This window comes from Papio anubis, chromosome 19 (assembly GCF_008728515.1).
Source record: "Papio anubis isolate 15944 chromosome 19, Panubis1.0, whole genome shotgun sequence".
NCBI lineage: Eukaryota > Metazoa > Chordata > Mammalia > Primates > Cercopithecidae > Papio > Papio anubis.
The window spans coordinates 31739545-31757020 of record NC_044994.1 but is presented as its reverse complement, the minus strand read 5'-3'; the positions used below and the strand labels follow the sequence as shown (position 1 = coordinate 31757020).

Sequence of the window (17476 nt, the reverse complement as noted above, 5' to 3'; positions counted from 1 at the left end):
CTGGCTGATGATTTGTTGCAAGGATCAAAACCAGTATTATATAAATTGCTATAGTATATTAGATTTCCAAAGATGGTATGAGGAATATTGAGGGTGCTTTAAAACAATGAAGGTGCTTACCAAGCTGGGCCATACTAAGCTCCCACTCCTTCTGACTTTACTTGGTCGCTAGCTGAAAATCTGAGATTTTCTCCTCACCATTAGCAGAGAGAGACTGTGGCAACCACACATGCCTTGTTCAGCCCATTGCCTTCTGAGGACTGTTGTGGCTATTTGCAGGAGTGACGTGTTTCTCCCTGCTCTCTGTAGTGAGCCAAGAGAACTGACTCTGAGAAGGCGTTCCAAGCTCTTTGTGCAGTGGTGTTTAAAATGCAAGATCCCTGTCTGAGAGAGAAATGACTTGAAGAGTGTTAATGCAAACCCCCGTTCTGCTCTTCAAGCAGCTGTGAGCCTGGCAGACCCCGTAGGCAGAGAAGGGACTTGCATGGGCCATGATGATACATATTCAGCAGCGAAGAAGACTCGATTCTGCACCTTGCCAGTTACAGCTGCCAGATTGTGAGCGATCGATAGAGAACTTTGTTAATGATGTGGAATTCACTTCTGGCATGCTCTGCAAAATACATATGCAATATATTATTAGTGCCCTCAACAACAGGCCTGTCCAGATGTGATTTAATTCAAAGCCTGATTACCTTTTTCTCTTTTTACTCTTATAATTGGAATGTTGTTGATCAGATTCTGCTTCTAATAAAAATGGCAAAGCATGCAGGATTTTTCTGAAACCATGTATTTGGCAGCAAACATCAGAACATCAGAGAGTGGAGGTAATGGAATGACATTACCAATGGAGGAGATGTTACTGTAGCTCTGGGGAGAGCAACTTAGAGAGTCCTGGAGTCCACGTTTTTAAGAAACACGGCAGGGGATGAGGAGGAGGAGAGGATTATCTTTGGACATTATTAGAGAAGATGTATTTTTATAGATTCCTTTCCAAAAGATGAATCCAATCATCATCCCATAGACAAATGTGGAGTCTTAATGGCAAATGTTGATTTAATATTTGAGTCTGAGTCTTGCAGTAAAAAGACTGAATTGCATTAGAAGAGCTGGACTAGAACTGGGTAGACACGGAAACCTAATACCACAGCAAATAAATCTGGCAGTGCAATTTAAAGCTGAAAAGAAATAGAAAGATAAATGATGTCATAAAAGATTCACAGGGGCGTTTTTAACTGAACTGCTAAATATTTAAAAACAGAATAGCCAAGGCCATTTTGTATTAGAAACCCAAATGAGTGGCTCTATCAATTTATTACATTTAGTCCACTCAGTGTTTATCAAGGCTGTTGTATCTGAAAGGTACTGTACTAGGCACTGGGATGTTACTCAAGGAGATTACTGATTAGTAGGGGACATAAGGCAAGTAATAAGTTTGGAAAAATACTTTGCTGATGAGGCATCTTAGATTGTCATTCCTGCAAGCCTATTTTAAGAAAGAAGTCTACACTCTACAGTATAGACTTCTTCTATTGTATAGAAGTGTATTGTAATAGTTGCCTCCAACCAAGTTCCTGTACCTTTTGTTAAATGACTCAATGGCCCTTGGTGTAACCAGGGACAGCCAAAGACATTTATGTATCAGCCATCATTAAGAGGTCAATGACTTACCGTTGAGTGACTGTTCCATATTGGATAAGAGCGAAGCCACCCCATCAGATCAGTTTTTTTAGTTGGAACGCGAGTTCAAGAAAGAGGGTATGGAAGCAGGACAGTGGTAAAAGCACAATGCAAAAGGGGAGGGATTATTCCTAAGAAACTTACTCCTTGTGACAAACCAGAGTTCATATCTGGTGGCCCCAGAATGCTACCTTATGATCCACCACTCTTATATTCATAAAAAACAGATTTTCCCATGGAAATTCATACTGCATTTGGACCTTGATGAGGAAATATGAGAAGTGCATGAAGTGGTACTAAGCAGAGACATTTTTAGCTGTTAAGGAGACTGCAGTGGGAAAATCATTTGCCTAAGGCCCCCCACAGAATTTGCTGACTGAGGAGTAGGTTGATATGCTCAAGGCTGCTGTTTATTAAAAAGGGGTAAGAACACATGCGAAAGGATCCTAGAATCACAGCAGTTTCTTTTTTTTTTTTTCCTGAACATTTGCAAACTTTTAAAAACTGGAAGACTGTTTTAATAAAACTAGATCAAACTTTTAAAAGGTTTGAGCTACTTGTCTAGACTTGACCTGAGCGGAATAAATCATTAATGACTATGTTAAAGCAAACACCCTTTACTTAACTCCAGCCACCACCTCTGGTGACTTCATGTATCACTCTGTTTTATTGTTCAGGGTGTATCAACATCGAAAGACTTGGAGTGTAGTTGAAAGAACTGGCCACTTAAGTAGTGGATCTGCTTTGAGGGACAAGAGGGAGACTCCATCTGTCCTCAAAATAGCACAGTTTCATCCTATATTAGAGAGATGATCTCCTGCATTAAGAAAAATGGAAATATCTCTGGGAAGAGATATTTTATTTCTCTTTTTTTTTTTTCTTATCCATTGGAAATATTTTATCAGATTTAGTCTATCAGCAAACTAGGCCTATAAGTACATGGGAGGGGGCCATATGCAGGGCCTGTGATGTGTATGGGCAGACCAGGCTGGTAGGGAAGAAAGGCAGAGGTATCAAGTGGGGGACGTGTGTTTGCCCTGGGGCTCTGTTGGCCTGGAATTTTGTTGTAGGAGGAAGGCACAAAAAGTAGAAGAATGTTAGACTGGGCACGGTGGCTCACGCCTGTAATCCCAGCACTTTGGGAGGCTGAGGTGGGAGGATCACAAGATCAGGAGATTGAGACCATCCTGGCCAACATGGTGAAACCCTGTCTCTACTAAATAGAAAAAATTTTGCTGGGTGTGGTGGTGCGCACCTGTAGTCCCAGCTATTTGGGAGGCTGAGGCAGGAGAATCGTTTGAACCCAGGAGGCAGAGGTTGCAGTGAGCCAAGATTGTGCCATTGGACTCCAGCCTGGTTACAGAGCGAGACTCCATCTCAAAAAGAAAAAAAAGAGTAGAAGAATGTTGAATACAAGTTTTACTCATTTTTAAATGATGCTCAGGGCTGCTCATGGTATGAGTTTTCACAGATGAATATTTAAAATAAGTGTCTTTCTCATTTTTATACCTCATTGCTTTATCCAACCTTGTTCAGACTGAAAACATGCATCTTCATATTTGCTTCCCAACCTTTAAAAATCTGTTGTCGGAAAGAATCTTAGGGCATTCGTTAATATTTGAATGCGAACTACTTGTGGCTTACCCTATATTTCTTTCTGGGCACATTTGTAACTAAATGGCCCAATTTTTAAGATAAAGGAATATGTTTCTAGTCATGCAAAATCATCAGAATAGGGCCTTTGAAAGTGACGTTGTCTTCCTGGTTGCCTCAATTTACCCAACAATGACAGGTTACTCTCACCATGCTTCAGGCAGGTTCATGCTGGGCTGACATGGTAAACCCTTCTATCTCCTTCTCCCCAGGCTCTTCCTCCCTTATTATGGGAGGCATACAGGCCAGAACTGCAGACCTTGGCCTATACATGAAATTATTCTGTACTTAAATTCATGTATTCCAGAAGGTAAAACTCTAGTTCATTAAAGTGTGTTTTATAACAAAACCTCAATCTGAAACATTTTAATAAAACCTTTAAATGAACAGATTTATGTTTATATGAATAAAAAAAGAAAAAGATAAAGACAAAAGAGAGGAGGAGACAGAGTAAAGCGTGGTGATTGCTGAACTTAGACATAAGAAGAAAAATAATTGCTAAGCTGTGTCTCAGGATAAAGCCTCATTTGACTACCTTTTACATCTTCTTCTGATCTTATAATGTCTGAATCAGAGTGATGCATAGAGGCCCTGCAAGGTCTTATATTGGAAAAAAAAAAAAGGAAAACAGTAAAAGAAAAAAAAAATCAAAGATATTTATAAGACTCTCCATGTTGAAACATGGAAGTAGATTGGCACATCAAAGTAATGTTTTCAATATCAAATTATGCAATTGAAAAATGTTATCCTCAATGACCTAGAGAATTTAATTCATCAAATTTCTCATAATCTTATTAAGAAGTGTAGGCAGTGACCCTTTGATTCTCTGGGTTGTATTGAAAATAGAAAGGCTCAGTGTCCTGAGAAAAATTATAGTTAGCAAAATAATCACTCTGATATCTACAGAGGTTCCTTGAAAGCCACTAATACCTTTGATCCATATTTTCCATGTCACATTTTTTAAAGCATATATATGTATCTTGAAAAGCAATACTGTGATTGCAATCATTTGCAGTTACCTAATAAAGAGTTATACTTTTAAAAGCTGTTTATGTCTAAGAAATCTTGGTTACTTCTTGTTTATTCCATATTGCTACTTTTCTAAATCTTAACAGTGGTTATAAAAAATCAAAAGAATATAAGAGAATAGAGAATACTTGAAACTACCTTTTTATTTCATTATTCTACCACATCAAATTATTCCATTATAAAACTACCAACTAGTTGGGTATATTTATACTTGTTTGTTTTCCACACACAATACTAAGAAAATTATGCATAAACTTGCTTCTGCGCTGTTACAGAAAGCATGAGTGATTTTCCCCTCACCGACTTGGACATTTTGAATGCTGTGAGATAAAGGTCTAAAAAGTGTTTCTCTTCCCTAAACCATAAAATTGAAGACATTGAAAGGTTCTGCAATCATGTTCTATGTAGGTGACTGACTCTGGAAATGCTTCACCAGCTTTACTGGAGGTGCTTAGTCAAGCAGTGGTCAGAGACAGCTCTACCGTGTTCTCAGCATTCCTTCCCTTGAAACCAAGAAACCTAAGGAACAGGCAGCATACAACATTCAAATAGGGCTTTTAAGTCTGACTAGGTCAGTGGTTAGTGGTTTAAGTAATGTGAAGCTTCTGTCAGTAGTGACCTCTTTCTCTAAGCCAGAACTTGGCAGACATGCGGGACCTCCACACCAGTGTTCATGTACCCTGGCCCTAAGATGGATTGGGTCTGCGCGTGCAGCATCTCTGCAAAACAAAATGTAGTTTGAGGAAGCTGAGCCTGCGACATTCACCAAATCTCTTCTGCTAAGTGGAGTTTATTTCACTTAAGAGTGTCCACCTAAGACACCCAGAGGACCCAGAAGCGCAACCCAGACGTAGGGAGATATCTTTACTCCTTCTGAGTAGTTCAAGGTACTAGCCCCAAAGCAGAAACCAACGTACAGGAAGAGACCTCAGGTAATGCAGTGGTTTTGCACCCTTACTGCCACTGTGTTACCAAGCAATTCTTAAAACTGTGATCATGATGCCTACAGTAATGTACTGATCCATATTTTAAAATAATCAATTGTACCACATTGGAAAACACCAGAGAACATCATTCCCACTGTGACCAGAGCGACTAATGCTGCCTAAGGTTACACGATCCACAAGCCAATGTTGGGGCCCTGTTGGCTCTTTCCCCTACATATTTTAGGAATTCTGGGTTCTCGGTTGTACACCACCAAAAGCTATCACATTTTTAAAAATCAAGTTTACTATCATAAATGTCACAATATTAGGGAACAAAACAGGGTTCTTTAGAATAGCAAATACGTAATTTTAAGAAAGACAAGGATAATGGAGGGGGGAGGTAATCATTTAAAATCCATAAGTGAAAAGCAGATATTGAATGACTGACTTGATCAAAGTTGTCAAGAAATTAGGGAGTAAATAAGTAGCTAGAGGAAAGTTATTTATGACCTGAACACAAGGACAATGTCTTTCTCTCCCTCTCCTCCTCTGTGAGATATCCTTACCTTGTTCCTTTTATCAAGAAGACATTACATTCTGTTATATTTCCACCTCCCACATTGTCCTGTTTACAGTTTTATTTTTTTTAATCCAAATTCACCTGTGACTCCCATGGAGTCAAGTCAGAGGTTTGCACAAAAAAAAAAAAAAAAAAAAAAAAAAATACTTCAGCAGACTTCCAAGAATTTATAACTTTTTACTAAAATATTTTCCAGTTGGTGATGTCCATATTTGACTTGATATCCTCCTCCATAACTCCAGGCTTCTGGTGGTATTTGCCAGGAATCACTGCTTTCACAAACAAAATCTGTATATAGGGGAGCATAGGACAAGGGTTTAATCTCAAAAGGGCCTTATCTTTTTCTCACATTTTCTCTAATACAGAGCTTGGTGGTATTTGCAACCTTTAGATCATAAGGGACACACATTTTTGCCACATAGTATACTAGAAATACCCATGGACTTGGAGTCAAGTGGGAAAAGATATATATTAAACTTGGCATGATGACTCCGGAATGGCTTATTCAAACACATGCACGTCTGTGACAACAAAAGATTTGTTTCTGCACAACCCCACTCTGCATTCTTCTTTTCAAAATGAAAATGCCACACACAATGCTTCTGAGAACACAAACTTCACTTTATTCATCAAATGATAAGATACAACTTTGAAAATAACAGAAAGAGAGGGAAAGAGACAAAAAGCTGGGGGTGGCGGCGGGGGAGGGCATACTAGATGAATCCAAAGACATTTATTCAGTTTTGCCTGCAAGTATGCTGATGGGAATGTTCCTAGGGGTCTGTTTTTCTATGAGTTTATATTTCTTTGAAAAAGGACACTCTAAACTATGCGTTTGCTTTTTGAGGGCAGTAGACATTGCGATAGGAAAGCCTGCATTTGTTCTGCTTCTCCAATTTTCCATGGTGTGACATTATGCACAATGATAGGTTTCAGGGACTTAGTAAAATGTGCGGTTGTCCTCAGCAACTTGGCCTTCCCTGCCTCATAGTTTAGAGCAGCATGGAGTTCAGTATACACTGTCCTGTATCACACCACCTGCCTGCACAATAAAATCTCCCCACACCCAGGCAGAGCTGGGGGAGGAGGGATTGTTCTTTTCTTTCTCTATCTGTTCACACAGTTTTTGTTGTGTATTTATTCCTGGGGTCTTCAAGGCAAGGTTCTGGTGCTCTGTAAATCACTAAGGCACATCCATTCTTATGGAAATCTGGTGATTCTGCTGCATACCTGGTCACTTCTCCCAGCTGTCACTTCCTGTTTTGACAGAGGCTGAAACCTCATCAGACAGGGCCCTCATTCAAATTTGGATGGAATTAAATTACTTTAGTCCAGACAATGTATTTTCATGCTGTGAGTGGATGCAGTTCCTCCAACTAGCTTGGTGGCATACAGACTGAGATGGTAAAATTCTACAGATAGTTTTGTTGTTGTTTTTTTTACTTTATCCTTTTATTTTCTCATCCTGTTGGGGAGCATGGAGGAGTACAAGGAGGAGTCAAAGAGAGAGGTGAAGATTTTTGTTTGTTTTTATGTATGTTGCAGGTAATTACCTAGCCTACCACTTACGATTGTCACCCAAAGGCCACCTCTAGCTTGGTACAGAGAATACACCACTTAACAAATTTTCTTTGACCTGCAGGCCCGTGGCCTTTTATGACTAGGTGGATGGTATTTCCTGAGACAGCTGTTACTTTCAAAGGTGACAATCTTTTCTCTCCCTGCAAGATAAGTTTAGATATGTATATATGTTGTGGTTTATTCTCCCAAAATTCCAAGTCCTGCAGTATCAACTTGTGCCAAGCAATCATGTAGAAACATTTCAGACCTTCTCTCTGGGAAATGTCCCTATGCCAGGTCAGGGTGGCAGAGAACAGTGCTGAGGATGACGGAAATCGGATGTGTCTTTTGAATTAGAGTCAGACCTCTCCTCCAAGCAGAAGAGGAAGTAGCTGCCATGGGTAGTGTGTTAGTCCATTCTTGTATTGCTATGAAGAAATACCTGAGACTGGATAATTTATAAAGAAAAGAGGATTAATTAGTTCATGGTTCTGAAGGCTGTGCAAGAAGCATAGCATTGACATTGCTTAGCTTCTGGGGAGGTCTCAGGGAGTTTTTACTCATGGTGGAAGGTGAAGCTGGAGCTCGCATGTCATGTGGTCAAAGCAGGAGCAAGAGAGAGAGAGACAGTGCATGGGTGGAGGTGCCACACGCTTTTAATTGATCAGATCTTGCCAGAACTCACTATCAGCATCAAGACAGCAGCAAGCCATGAGGGATCTGATACCGTAATCCAAACACCTCCCACTAGGCCCCACCCCCCAGTATTGGGGATTACAGTTCAACATGGTATTTGAGTGGGGACATATATCCAAACTATATCAGGTAGCCACTGCCTGAGAACAGAGAAAAGGTGGTGACATGTCAGGGACATCTGAAATATCCCCTATTTTATATAGACCTCTCCCACAGACTGGCTGATGACCCACTGTCCATATTTAATGAGTCTTTGCTTAATTTTAAGAAATAATACAAAAGCCATATCATTGTGAAGGCGGGGAAAAGGCAGGAAAATACCATAGCATCTTTTTCTTTGGTGTTTATCTGTCTGGGAACGAGGTGCCTCCAGTGTGAGAACGGGCCCAACTACAATAGGAATGGAGACTGTGGCAGTCATTGTTCCCCTCCAATGACTATAGCAATGACCTTCATGGTAGATTTCCTAGATGGTAACAATGGTCACACAAAGACAGGAATGTTCCCAAATATCACATTATTTTCAAATAACTCACACTTTATTATTGTTTAGATACTATCATGTTGACTGGGAGAAACTTTAATCATAGTTTCTTGGGATCCACCTCCTATGACCCTCACTTCCCTAGGGTTGTGCCAGTTTTTGGCAGGTCTTGTAACTGAAGAACAGTTTTTGGTTGATGGCGGCTTAGATTCTTGGATGTTAACCCACAAAGGTCAATATTGTTCCTGCCTGCATGGCCTCTCTAATTTCCAGATTTCATCTTAGGGTACAGTAGTCTTTGCTATTACTTTACCAACAAGGGCATGGTCTGCTTGGAAGACTATAAATGTCCTTTTTGATCCAGTCACAGTCATTCTTTCTGTGATATTTCCTTGTTCTTCCAGAGATCTTCTCACTGTGACTCAATCACACCCTTGCTCGGCCCTCTTCCCCCTTCCTCGGCCCTCTTCCCCCTTCCTCAATCTATTGTATCTTTTATTCTTTATGACTCTTTGAAGCAGAAAGATCCTATCCCAAGTCGTTAGGTTGGAATGTTCTGGAGTGGGATTTCATTTTCCTTATTTCAGCAGTTCTTTCTGCTCTCTTCTCTGAACACAGAGGCCTTTGAATGGGAAAGAAAGGGGAAGGGAAAATATAAAGAGGCATAAAGAAAATATGAACATTGAAATACAATTTCTCTACTCAGGCCTCCCTGTATGTGTCTGCAGGATGGTAACTATACACTGGCCCATGGCCAAGGGGAATGAGTGTGAACAAAAATCTAGCCAGGCCTTAGCTTGCCAAGCCATGCTGCATCCACCAAGAAGGGGCATCTCTTACCAGTTCATATGAGGTGACCTATGACCTATCAGTGGCCTCGTTCAGTCTACATCCACATCATCAGGAATTCCTGAAAGCCAAGAGGAACTTTCTATTTCTGGTGCCTTTGTCAGCACACATCAGCCTTCTTTGGTCTTTGATACAGTCTCTCCTCTAACTGAGCATAGATATCACGTATAAAAGAATGTGAGTTTATATTTGCCTAGTTCTGGCCTTGATTTTAGGAGAGCTCTGTTTGTGGAAAAGTGTATTGGTGTTTCAGGAAAAGAGAAGGTCGTGACTGAAGGTGCAGACCACATTTTCTGTTAAGAAATGCCTTTTTATCCAGTGAAACAACAAACTATAACCTGGGCTTGGAAAAGGAATGTTCTCAAAAAATGACAATGACAGCTCCAGCTTTAATTCACTTCTCTGACTCTGACAATAAAGTGACAAATGAAATCAGTGACTGTCTTGGAAATAGCTATTGCTTTGGTGGTTAAAAATGCAGCCCTACACACCAATAGAAACATGTGTCATCAGAGAAAATGGTTGCTCTTTACCAATTTTTCATTTATGTATTGAACTTTGTATTTACATATGAAACACTTGTTTTAAGGACTCTAGCAAATGCAAGTGTTTCTAAAAAGCAGACAGGTTACTGCCATGAAGTAGTAACATACTTTATGGTGGTCACATTTATACAGTGGAGAGTGGTAGGGACAGAGAAACCTGGAGAGGCATGCTAGGTCTAGAAACATTCAAACCACAATGTTAAACACACTTTTGGCCAATATTAAGGGTATATTTGGGTCATGTTACTGCAATTCCTGCTTGAGAGGATATTAAGTTAGGAGAAGGAAATGAACATGACTATGCACATTCACTGTTATCAGGCGCCTTAACAATCTACAACGTCTTCTCATTTTGTAAATGGGTAAGTTAAGGCTCTGAGAGATTTTGTGACTTTTCTCAGTTGACCCTCTTCTAATGGGTCAGAGCAAGGGGTTGATCACAAAATAAATGTGCTTTTAATAAAAATATCATCTTACACTGTCATGCTGCCTGCTGTAGAGACCTTGTCGTCTTATTGAAGAGTGGAGGGGTATATATATGAAAAGATGGGCCACTTGGGTGAGTTGCAGTGAGAAGACCAGAGGTAGACAAGCTGCTTAAACTTAGGGTGGGTAAGAAAGGTTTTACTTTTTTCAGAGGTTGGAAGGTGGTCAAGAGCACATATATAATTGCATGAACAAATGCTGAAGTGACCACAAATGTAGGTACTAGTGCTGAAAGCTTGTATTTGGAGAGGAAGGAAGAGAGGTGGTTAAGCAAGGTGTATTGGGTAAAAGGAAGAAAGAACTATGTGTGATCTTTATTGGAAAATATACTTTAAAAATCATTGTTATTTCCAATCCATGAATAAAACCATAATTTGCTTCATCACTTCCAGCTTTAAAACTATGACTCTGTGATTTTATCCAATAACATTTCAATAGGTAAACTTTGCATAACTGTGTAAAACAAAGGAGTTGTTTTCTGCTCAATATGACTACTTAATTCTAGTTTATGTCAATGGGAAGAGAAGTGGAAATAGAAGAAAATGCGAAAGTGCAAGGGATTCTGATTTTGAAAAGCATTTGCCAGTGTTTCATGGAATCTTATGGAAGAAATTAATTCAAATTGGCTTGGATATGAGCCTTGTCATATGCGTCAAAGACTCTCAGAAGAGTCCAAACCAATAATGATAAACAAGACTGTGTCTTGCTGGGAGGAGGTGGTTATTACCGTGCCAAAGGCTACATTTTCAAAACAGCAGTAATCAGTTAATTGCTCTAGTGTGTACCACACCGTGGGGAACCCTTTCAGGGTTAGTTAGACTGCACAGAATTTTACAACTTGAAGGTTTAAAAGACAGGAAGAGAAGAGTTTTGTTGTTGTTGTTGTTTCTATTTTATTTTATTTTTTTAAGATTCAATAACACTTACCTAGCTTTGAAAATAGCCACAAGCCTACTAGAGATACCAAGGGGGTAACCCTGATCATCATTACCTGAGATCATGGAATATAGAGCTCTTACAATTAGATGAGTTTAGATTTAATGTACTAGCCTTAGGCAAAATAAAGTAGTAAGTTGTTGGGAATTTTCTCCAGTGTTTCCATACCTCTTCCTTCTCACTAAAATAGTTTCTATTTGTTGAGAGCTAACAGAACTAATAGAACACACTACACTTTTTCTACTAATTTAATCCTGAATATCCCTATAAGGTAGGTACTATTATCATTGCCATTTTACACATAAGAAAACTAAGGGTAAATGTCTTCCCAATCCCATAGCTCTTATATGGTGGAGACAAGAAGCAAACCCAGAAAAAAAAAATCTAGAACTCAGGTACCTAATTTCTGTAAGACACTAATTGCCAAAACAACCTGCTTGACTTTACCTGTATATGTAATGGCTTTATTCTCTCCCACAATAAAAAATTTAAAAAATAAATTCTGAAAGGGACAGATATGACTTAACGTGCATGCCACTATAGTAACTTAGTATGAATATGACCTCTCTCAAAATTGGCATTTCAAATAAAGATTAGAGTCTTACATTAAATAAGTGAAGTTACTTTTACTGGTGAAACTTGAAGTATCACAAGCAATTTGTGTATGAGGGGCGTGGATGAAGGAATAGTGCTTTGAGATGGCAAGGTATTCGTAATATGGGCCACTCCAAGGGGCAACATTCATTGGCATTACACCAGAATGGCACCCATGAAGATGGGCATTATGGCTGCCACGGAAGTGGGCAATATGCCGGCACTGTTCACAATGCCTTTAAAATCGTGATACATAAGCTTTGACCTAGCCCTGAGGCTATGATTCTAAGACAATTGTTTCCTGCTCTCCTACTACCATTTACCATATAGGACATAAACAAAACAATATTGAAAATACTTCAGATGTACCTGGAGTATGAGTAAAACCATAGGAGAAAATTAAAAATAATGTTTTTTTCCACCCCTGTAGAATCTGATATTTTCAAGAATTTTATTTTTTAAACTAAATATAGTGAAATTGGCTTTTTTGTGGTGTACTGTTGTGAGTTTTAACACACATAGGTTTAGGTTGCCACCACCACAATTGGAATACATAACAGTTTTAGCAACCTCAAAAATCTCCCTTGCACTGATATGTTGTCTATTACTCCTGTTTTGCCTTCAGGTAAATGGATTAAGACATTTATATGACCTCTGGAGACTGGCTTCTTTGATTCAGCATAATTCCTTTGAGATATATTGATGCTATTGCATGTATAATTAGTTTGTTCCTTTTCATTAGTATTAGTATTATTAGTATTTAAGTGTAGAGGCATACCACAGTTTATTAATTCATTTGCTGAAAACTCTTTGGATTATTTCCAGTTTGGAGCTATTATGTACAGGTCTACCATAAATATTCATCTACAGGTTTTTGTATGAACATATGTTTTCACCCAGGGTAAATGCCTAGAGTTGAAATTGCAATGGCATATGATAAGTGTATATTCAACTTCATGAGGAACTGCCAAACAGTTTTCCAGAATGGTTGTACCATTTGAATCCTATCAGGAATATATGAGAGTTCTAAGTGTTTCACATCCTAGGCCAGCAATTGGTACTATCAGTTTTTTGCTTATAATCATCCTAATAGATTTATAATAGTATCTTATCCGTGGTTTTAATTTTCATTTCTCTAATGACTAATGATATTGAACATCTCTCATGTCATATTCATCTTCTGTATATCCTCCTTGGAAACATCTTTGCAAGTACTTTGCCCATTTTTATTGAGTTGTTTTCTTAATATTGAGATTTGATAATTGTGGTGATATTAATAATTTTATACTTTTTTTTTCTCCAGTACACAAAGTTAGGAGTATATGTGAATAATTTTTTACATAGTCTGGAAATGTGTTGTGTTTCAGATACGTGCTTTCTCTCTATCTGGAATTTGTCTTATTCTTCTAACAATGTCTTTCACAGAGAATAATTATTTTTTAAATTTTGATAAGGTATAACTTATTTTTTCTTGTATAGACTGTGTTTGTTGTCATATCTGAGAACTCACTGCCTAACCCAAGGCCACAAAGACTTTCTTCTGTTTTTTTCTAGAAATTTTATAGTTTTATGTTTTCTATTTAGATTTATGAATCATAGGCAGGTGTGGAGTTTAGATTGAAGCAGGCTTGCTGTTTGTTTGCTTATTCATTTACTTTTGAAGGTCCAGTTTTCTCAAAACTATTTTCAGAAGATGATCCTTTATTCATTGAATTGACTTTCATCTTTGTCAAAACCAATTTGCTATACTGTTGATTTATTCCTGGACTGTATTCTGTTTCATTGATTTATGTGACTTTACCTTCATCAATATCACACTCTTTTGATTTTGTAGCTTCATAGTGGTTGTTAAAATCAAGTTGTATGAGTCCATCATCTTTGTTCTTTTTTTCAAAATTGTTCTGGCAGTTAAAGGTCTTTTTCCTTTCCATATACGTTATAGAATCAATTTGTATTTTTTAAAGTTACATTTTTCTGAGATTTTATGTGGAATTGCATTAGATCTAGGGATCAATTTGAAGAGAATTAACTTCTGAACTATATCAAGTCTTCTAATCCATTAACATGATATGTATCTACATTTACTTAGGTCTCCTTTGATGTCTTTAATTAGTGTTTATAATTGTCAGGATACAAATCCTATACTTGGATGTATATTAGATTTATACCTAAACATTTTATTCCTTTAAAGCTATTATAAATGGTATTAATTCTAAGTTGGGTTTTCAATTTGCTTTTTAGTAGATCCAATAAAATTTCCCATAAAGACAATAGTATAATTTGTGAGTAGTTAATATTTTTTCTTTGCTCTCTGTACATCTTATAGATTTGTTTTTCTTGCCTTATTGCACTGACTAGATCATTCAGTATGATGTATAGGAGTTGTAGAGCAAACGTTTTTGTCTGATTCCAGATCTTCGGGAGAAAGCATTCAGTTTTTTATCATTTAAAATGTCAGCTGTAGTTTTTCTGTGAATGTTCTTTATCATGTTGAGGACATTCCCTTCAATTACTAATTTGCTAAGCGTTTTTTCTATCACTTATGTGAGTTGTTTTCTCAGATGAGTTTTCTACACCGATTCATATGTGCATGTGGTTTTTTTCTTCTCTATTCTGTAACTATAGTAGATTACATTGATTGATTTTCAAGGATTGAACTAGCCTCACATTTTCAGGATTAATCCCACTTGATGATGGTGTATTATTCTTTCAAATATTGCTGCATTGATTTATTAGTATTTTGTGTCTATGTTTATGAAAAAAAGTTAGTCTTTAGTTTTTTTTGTTGTTTGGTTTTTGGTGAGTTCTTTCAGGAGGATGTATGGTTTGTGTTTGGTCTTGGTGTCAGGATAATCCAGTGTCATAAAATCATTTGGGAAGTGTTTCTTCCTGTTTCCTGGAGGAAATTGTGTAGACTTGTTATTAATTCCTCTTTAAATATTTGGTAGCAATCACTAGTGAAACTACCTAGTTCTGGAGACTTTTTAAAATAATAAATTATATGTAATTTTTATTGTTTTTTTTTTTTTTTTTAGATACAAGGTCTCACTCTGTTGACCTGATTGGTCTTACACTCCTGGGTTCAAAAGACCCTCTCATGTCAGCCTTTCAAAATGCTGGGATTACAGCATGAGCCATTGCACCTGGCTGAATTTATTTTTTAATAAGTATAAGATTATACATATTATCTGTATCTTCTTGTGTGAATTTTGGTAATATGACTATCATAAAATTAGTGTACTTCATCTAGGTTGTCATATTTATTTAGCATAGAGCTATTTGCAGTTTTCTCTTATTTTAATGTTTGTGCAGTTGGTAGTGATATCTCCTCTTTTTTTCTTGATTCTTATGATTTACGTATTTTTTTCTCCTTAAAAATGTTGAACATGGCTAAATGCTTATCAATTTTATTGATCTTCTTTTAAAAATTGACCTTTGTTTATTTTTCAATTTCATTGATTTGTGCCCATTGTTATTTCCTTTCTTGTACTTGCTTAGGTTTATTTGCTCTTTTTAAAAAACTGTTTCCTTGGATAGAAGATTAAATTTTTTATTTGAAACATTTCTTCTACTCTGATATAATAATTTAATGTTATAAATTTTCTTCTAAAAATTGTTTGGCTCAATCCCACAAATTTTGATATGTCGTATTATCATTTTCAATCAGTTCAAAATATTTTTAAAATTTTCCCCCGAGACTTCTTTTTTGAAAAACACAGATTATTTAGAATTGTTTTGTTTTGTTTCCAAGTGTTTGGAGGTTTTTAATTTTTCTTTAAATTATCAATGTCTACTTTAATTTCATTTTAATCAGAGAACACATGGTATGATTTCAATTATTTTAATTTTATTCAAGTTTGTTTTATGAAACCAGAAATATTTTTTATTTTGATAAATGATCTATGAGCACTTAACAAGGATATGTATCATGTTGCATTGGGTAGAGAGTTCTGTAAATGTCAATTGCATCTCATTTATTGATAGTGTTAGTTAGTTCTTCTACATCTTTCCTGAATTTTTGTCTAGTAGTTTTGACAATCTTTGAGAAAGGGATATTAAAGTCTCAAAATATAATTGGGAATTACTTCTGCTTTCAGTTCTAGCAATTTTTTCTACTTGCATTTTGAAACTCATTATTTGGTGCATACATATTTTGGATTGCTGAATTTGGGGTAGATTAATCCTTTTATCTTTATGTAACATTGTTCTTTATTTCTCGTAATTTCCTTTGCCCTGAAGTCTACTCTGTCTTATATTAATATTCTTTTGATTACTCAATTCTATTTATTAGAGTTTGCATGGTGTGAGAGTGTGTAGTAAGAAATATGTGTTTGGCTTTTGATCCTGGTTCCTGACATAGAGCTCATAAATTCCTTGGAATTTCCTGGGTGATAGGAACATCTTTTATTCTAATAAGGTGGCTCTTAAGGAGTTCCTAGATAGCCTGAGGATTGGGACTGGTTGCCAGGGGAACTAACCATATGATTAGAATATTAAAACTTTCAGCCCCATCCCTCAACCTTTGGGAAGGAGAGAGGTACTAAAGGTTGATTTGGTCACTAATGGCCTATGAGGTAATCAGTCACAACTGCATAATGAAGCCTCCCTAAAATCTCCAAAGGACAGAGTTCAGAGAATTTAAGGATTACTGAACACATCGAGGGGCCTAGATATTTTCGGCACTGGGAGATGGCATGGAAGATTTACCCTCCTTTCCACATGCCTTACCCTGTGCATCTCTATCATCTGGCTGTTCATCAGGATCTTTTGTAATATCCTTTATAATCAATCAGTTCATGTGTTTCTCTGATTACTGTGAGCTATCTTAGCAAATTAATCAACCCAAGGAGGGAGTCATGGAAACCCTGATTTATAGCCACTCAGTCATAAGTGTAGGTGACAACTTACTGCTTGTGATTGGCATTTGAAGTAGGGGACAATCTTGTGGGATAGAGCTCTCAACCTGTGGGATCTTATGCTATCTCCAGGAAAATAGTATCAGAATTGAATTGAATTATAGGACACCATTGTCTTCTGGAGTGATAGTTGTTAGTGGAGTGAAATCTCCACACATTTAGGTGGCCAGAGGTGACCTAAATTCTGTATTGAGAGTAGGAGTAGGAGCAAAACAGTTTTTTTTATTCCTACTGCAAACACATGTTATATTTTAATTTCTAACTTTTTATTTCTAACTTACTTATATCATTTTATTTGAAGTCAGTTTAACATAGGCAGCATATACTTGAGTCTTACAAAAATATATCATAGTAATCTCTGTTTTTTAATTTAAATAGTAAGTTATTTGCATTCATATTATTGATTTGTCTGGATTTAGGTCTACCGTGTTATTATTTGTTTACTGTTCATTCTCCTTTTTATAATTGTTTTCTTTCTTTTATGACATTTTGAATAATTTGAATACTTTCAGTGTTCCTTTTAAATGAGTTTATTGAGTTTG

At 37.0% G+C, this 17476-nt stretch overlaps 1 long non-coding RNA gene across 1 annotated transcript in view; it reads left to right on the top strand.

The window, feature by feature from the left end:
• Positions 1-17476, top strand: part of LOC116271469 — a 283076-nt gene that overhangs the window by 21845 nt on the left and 243755 nt on the right. The window lies entirely within an intron of this gene.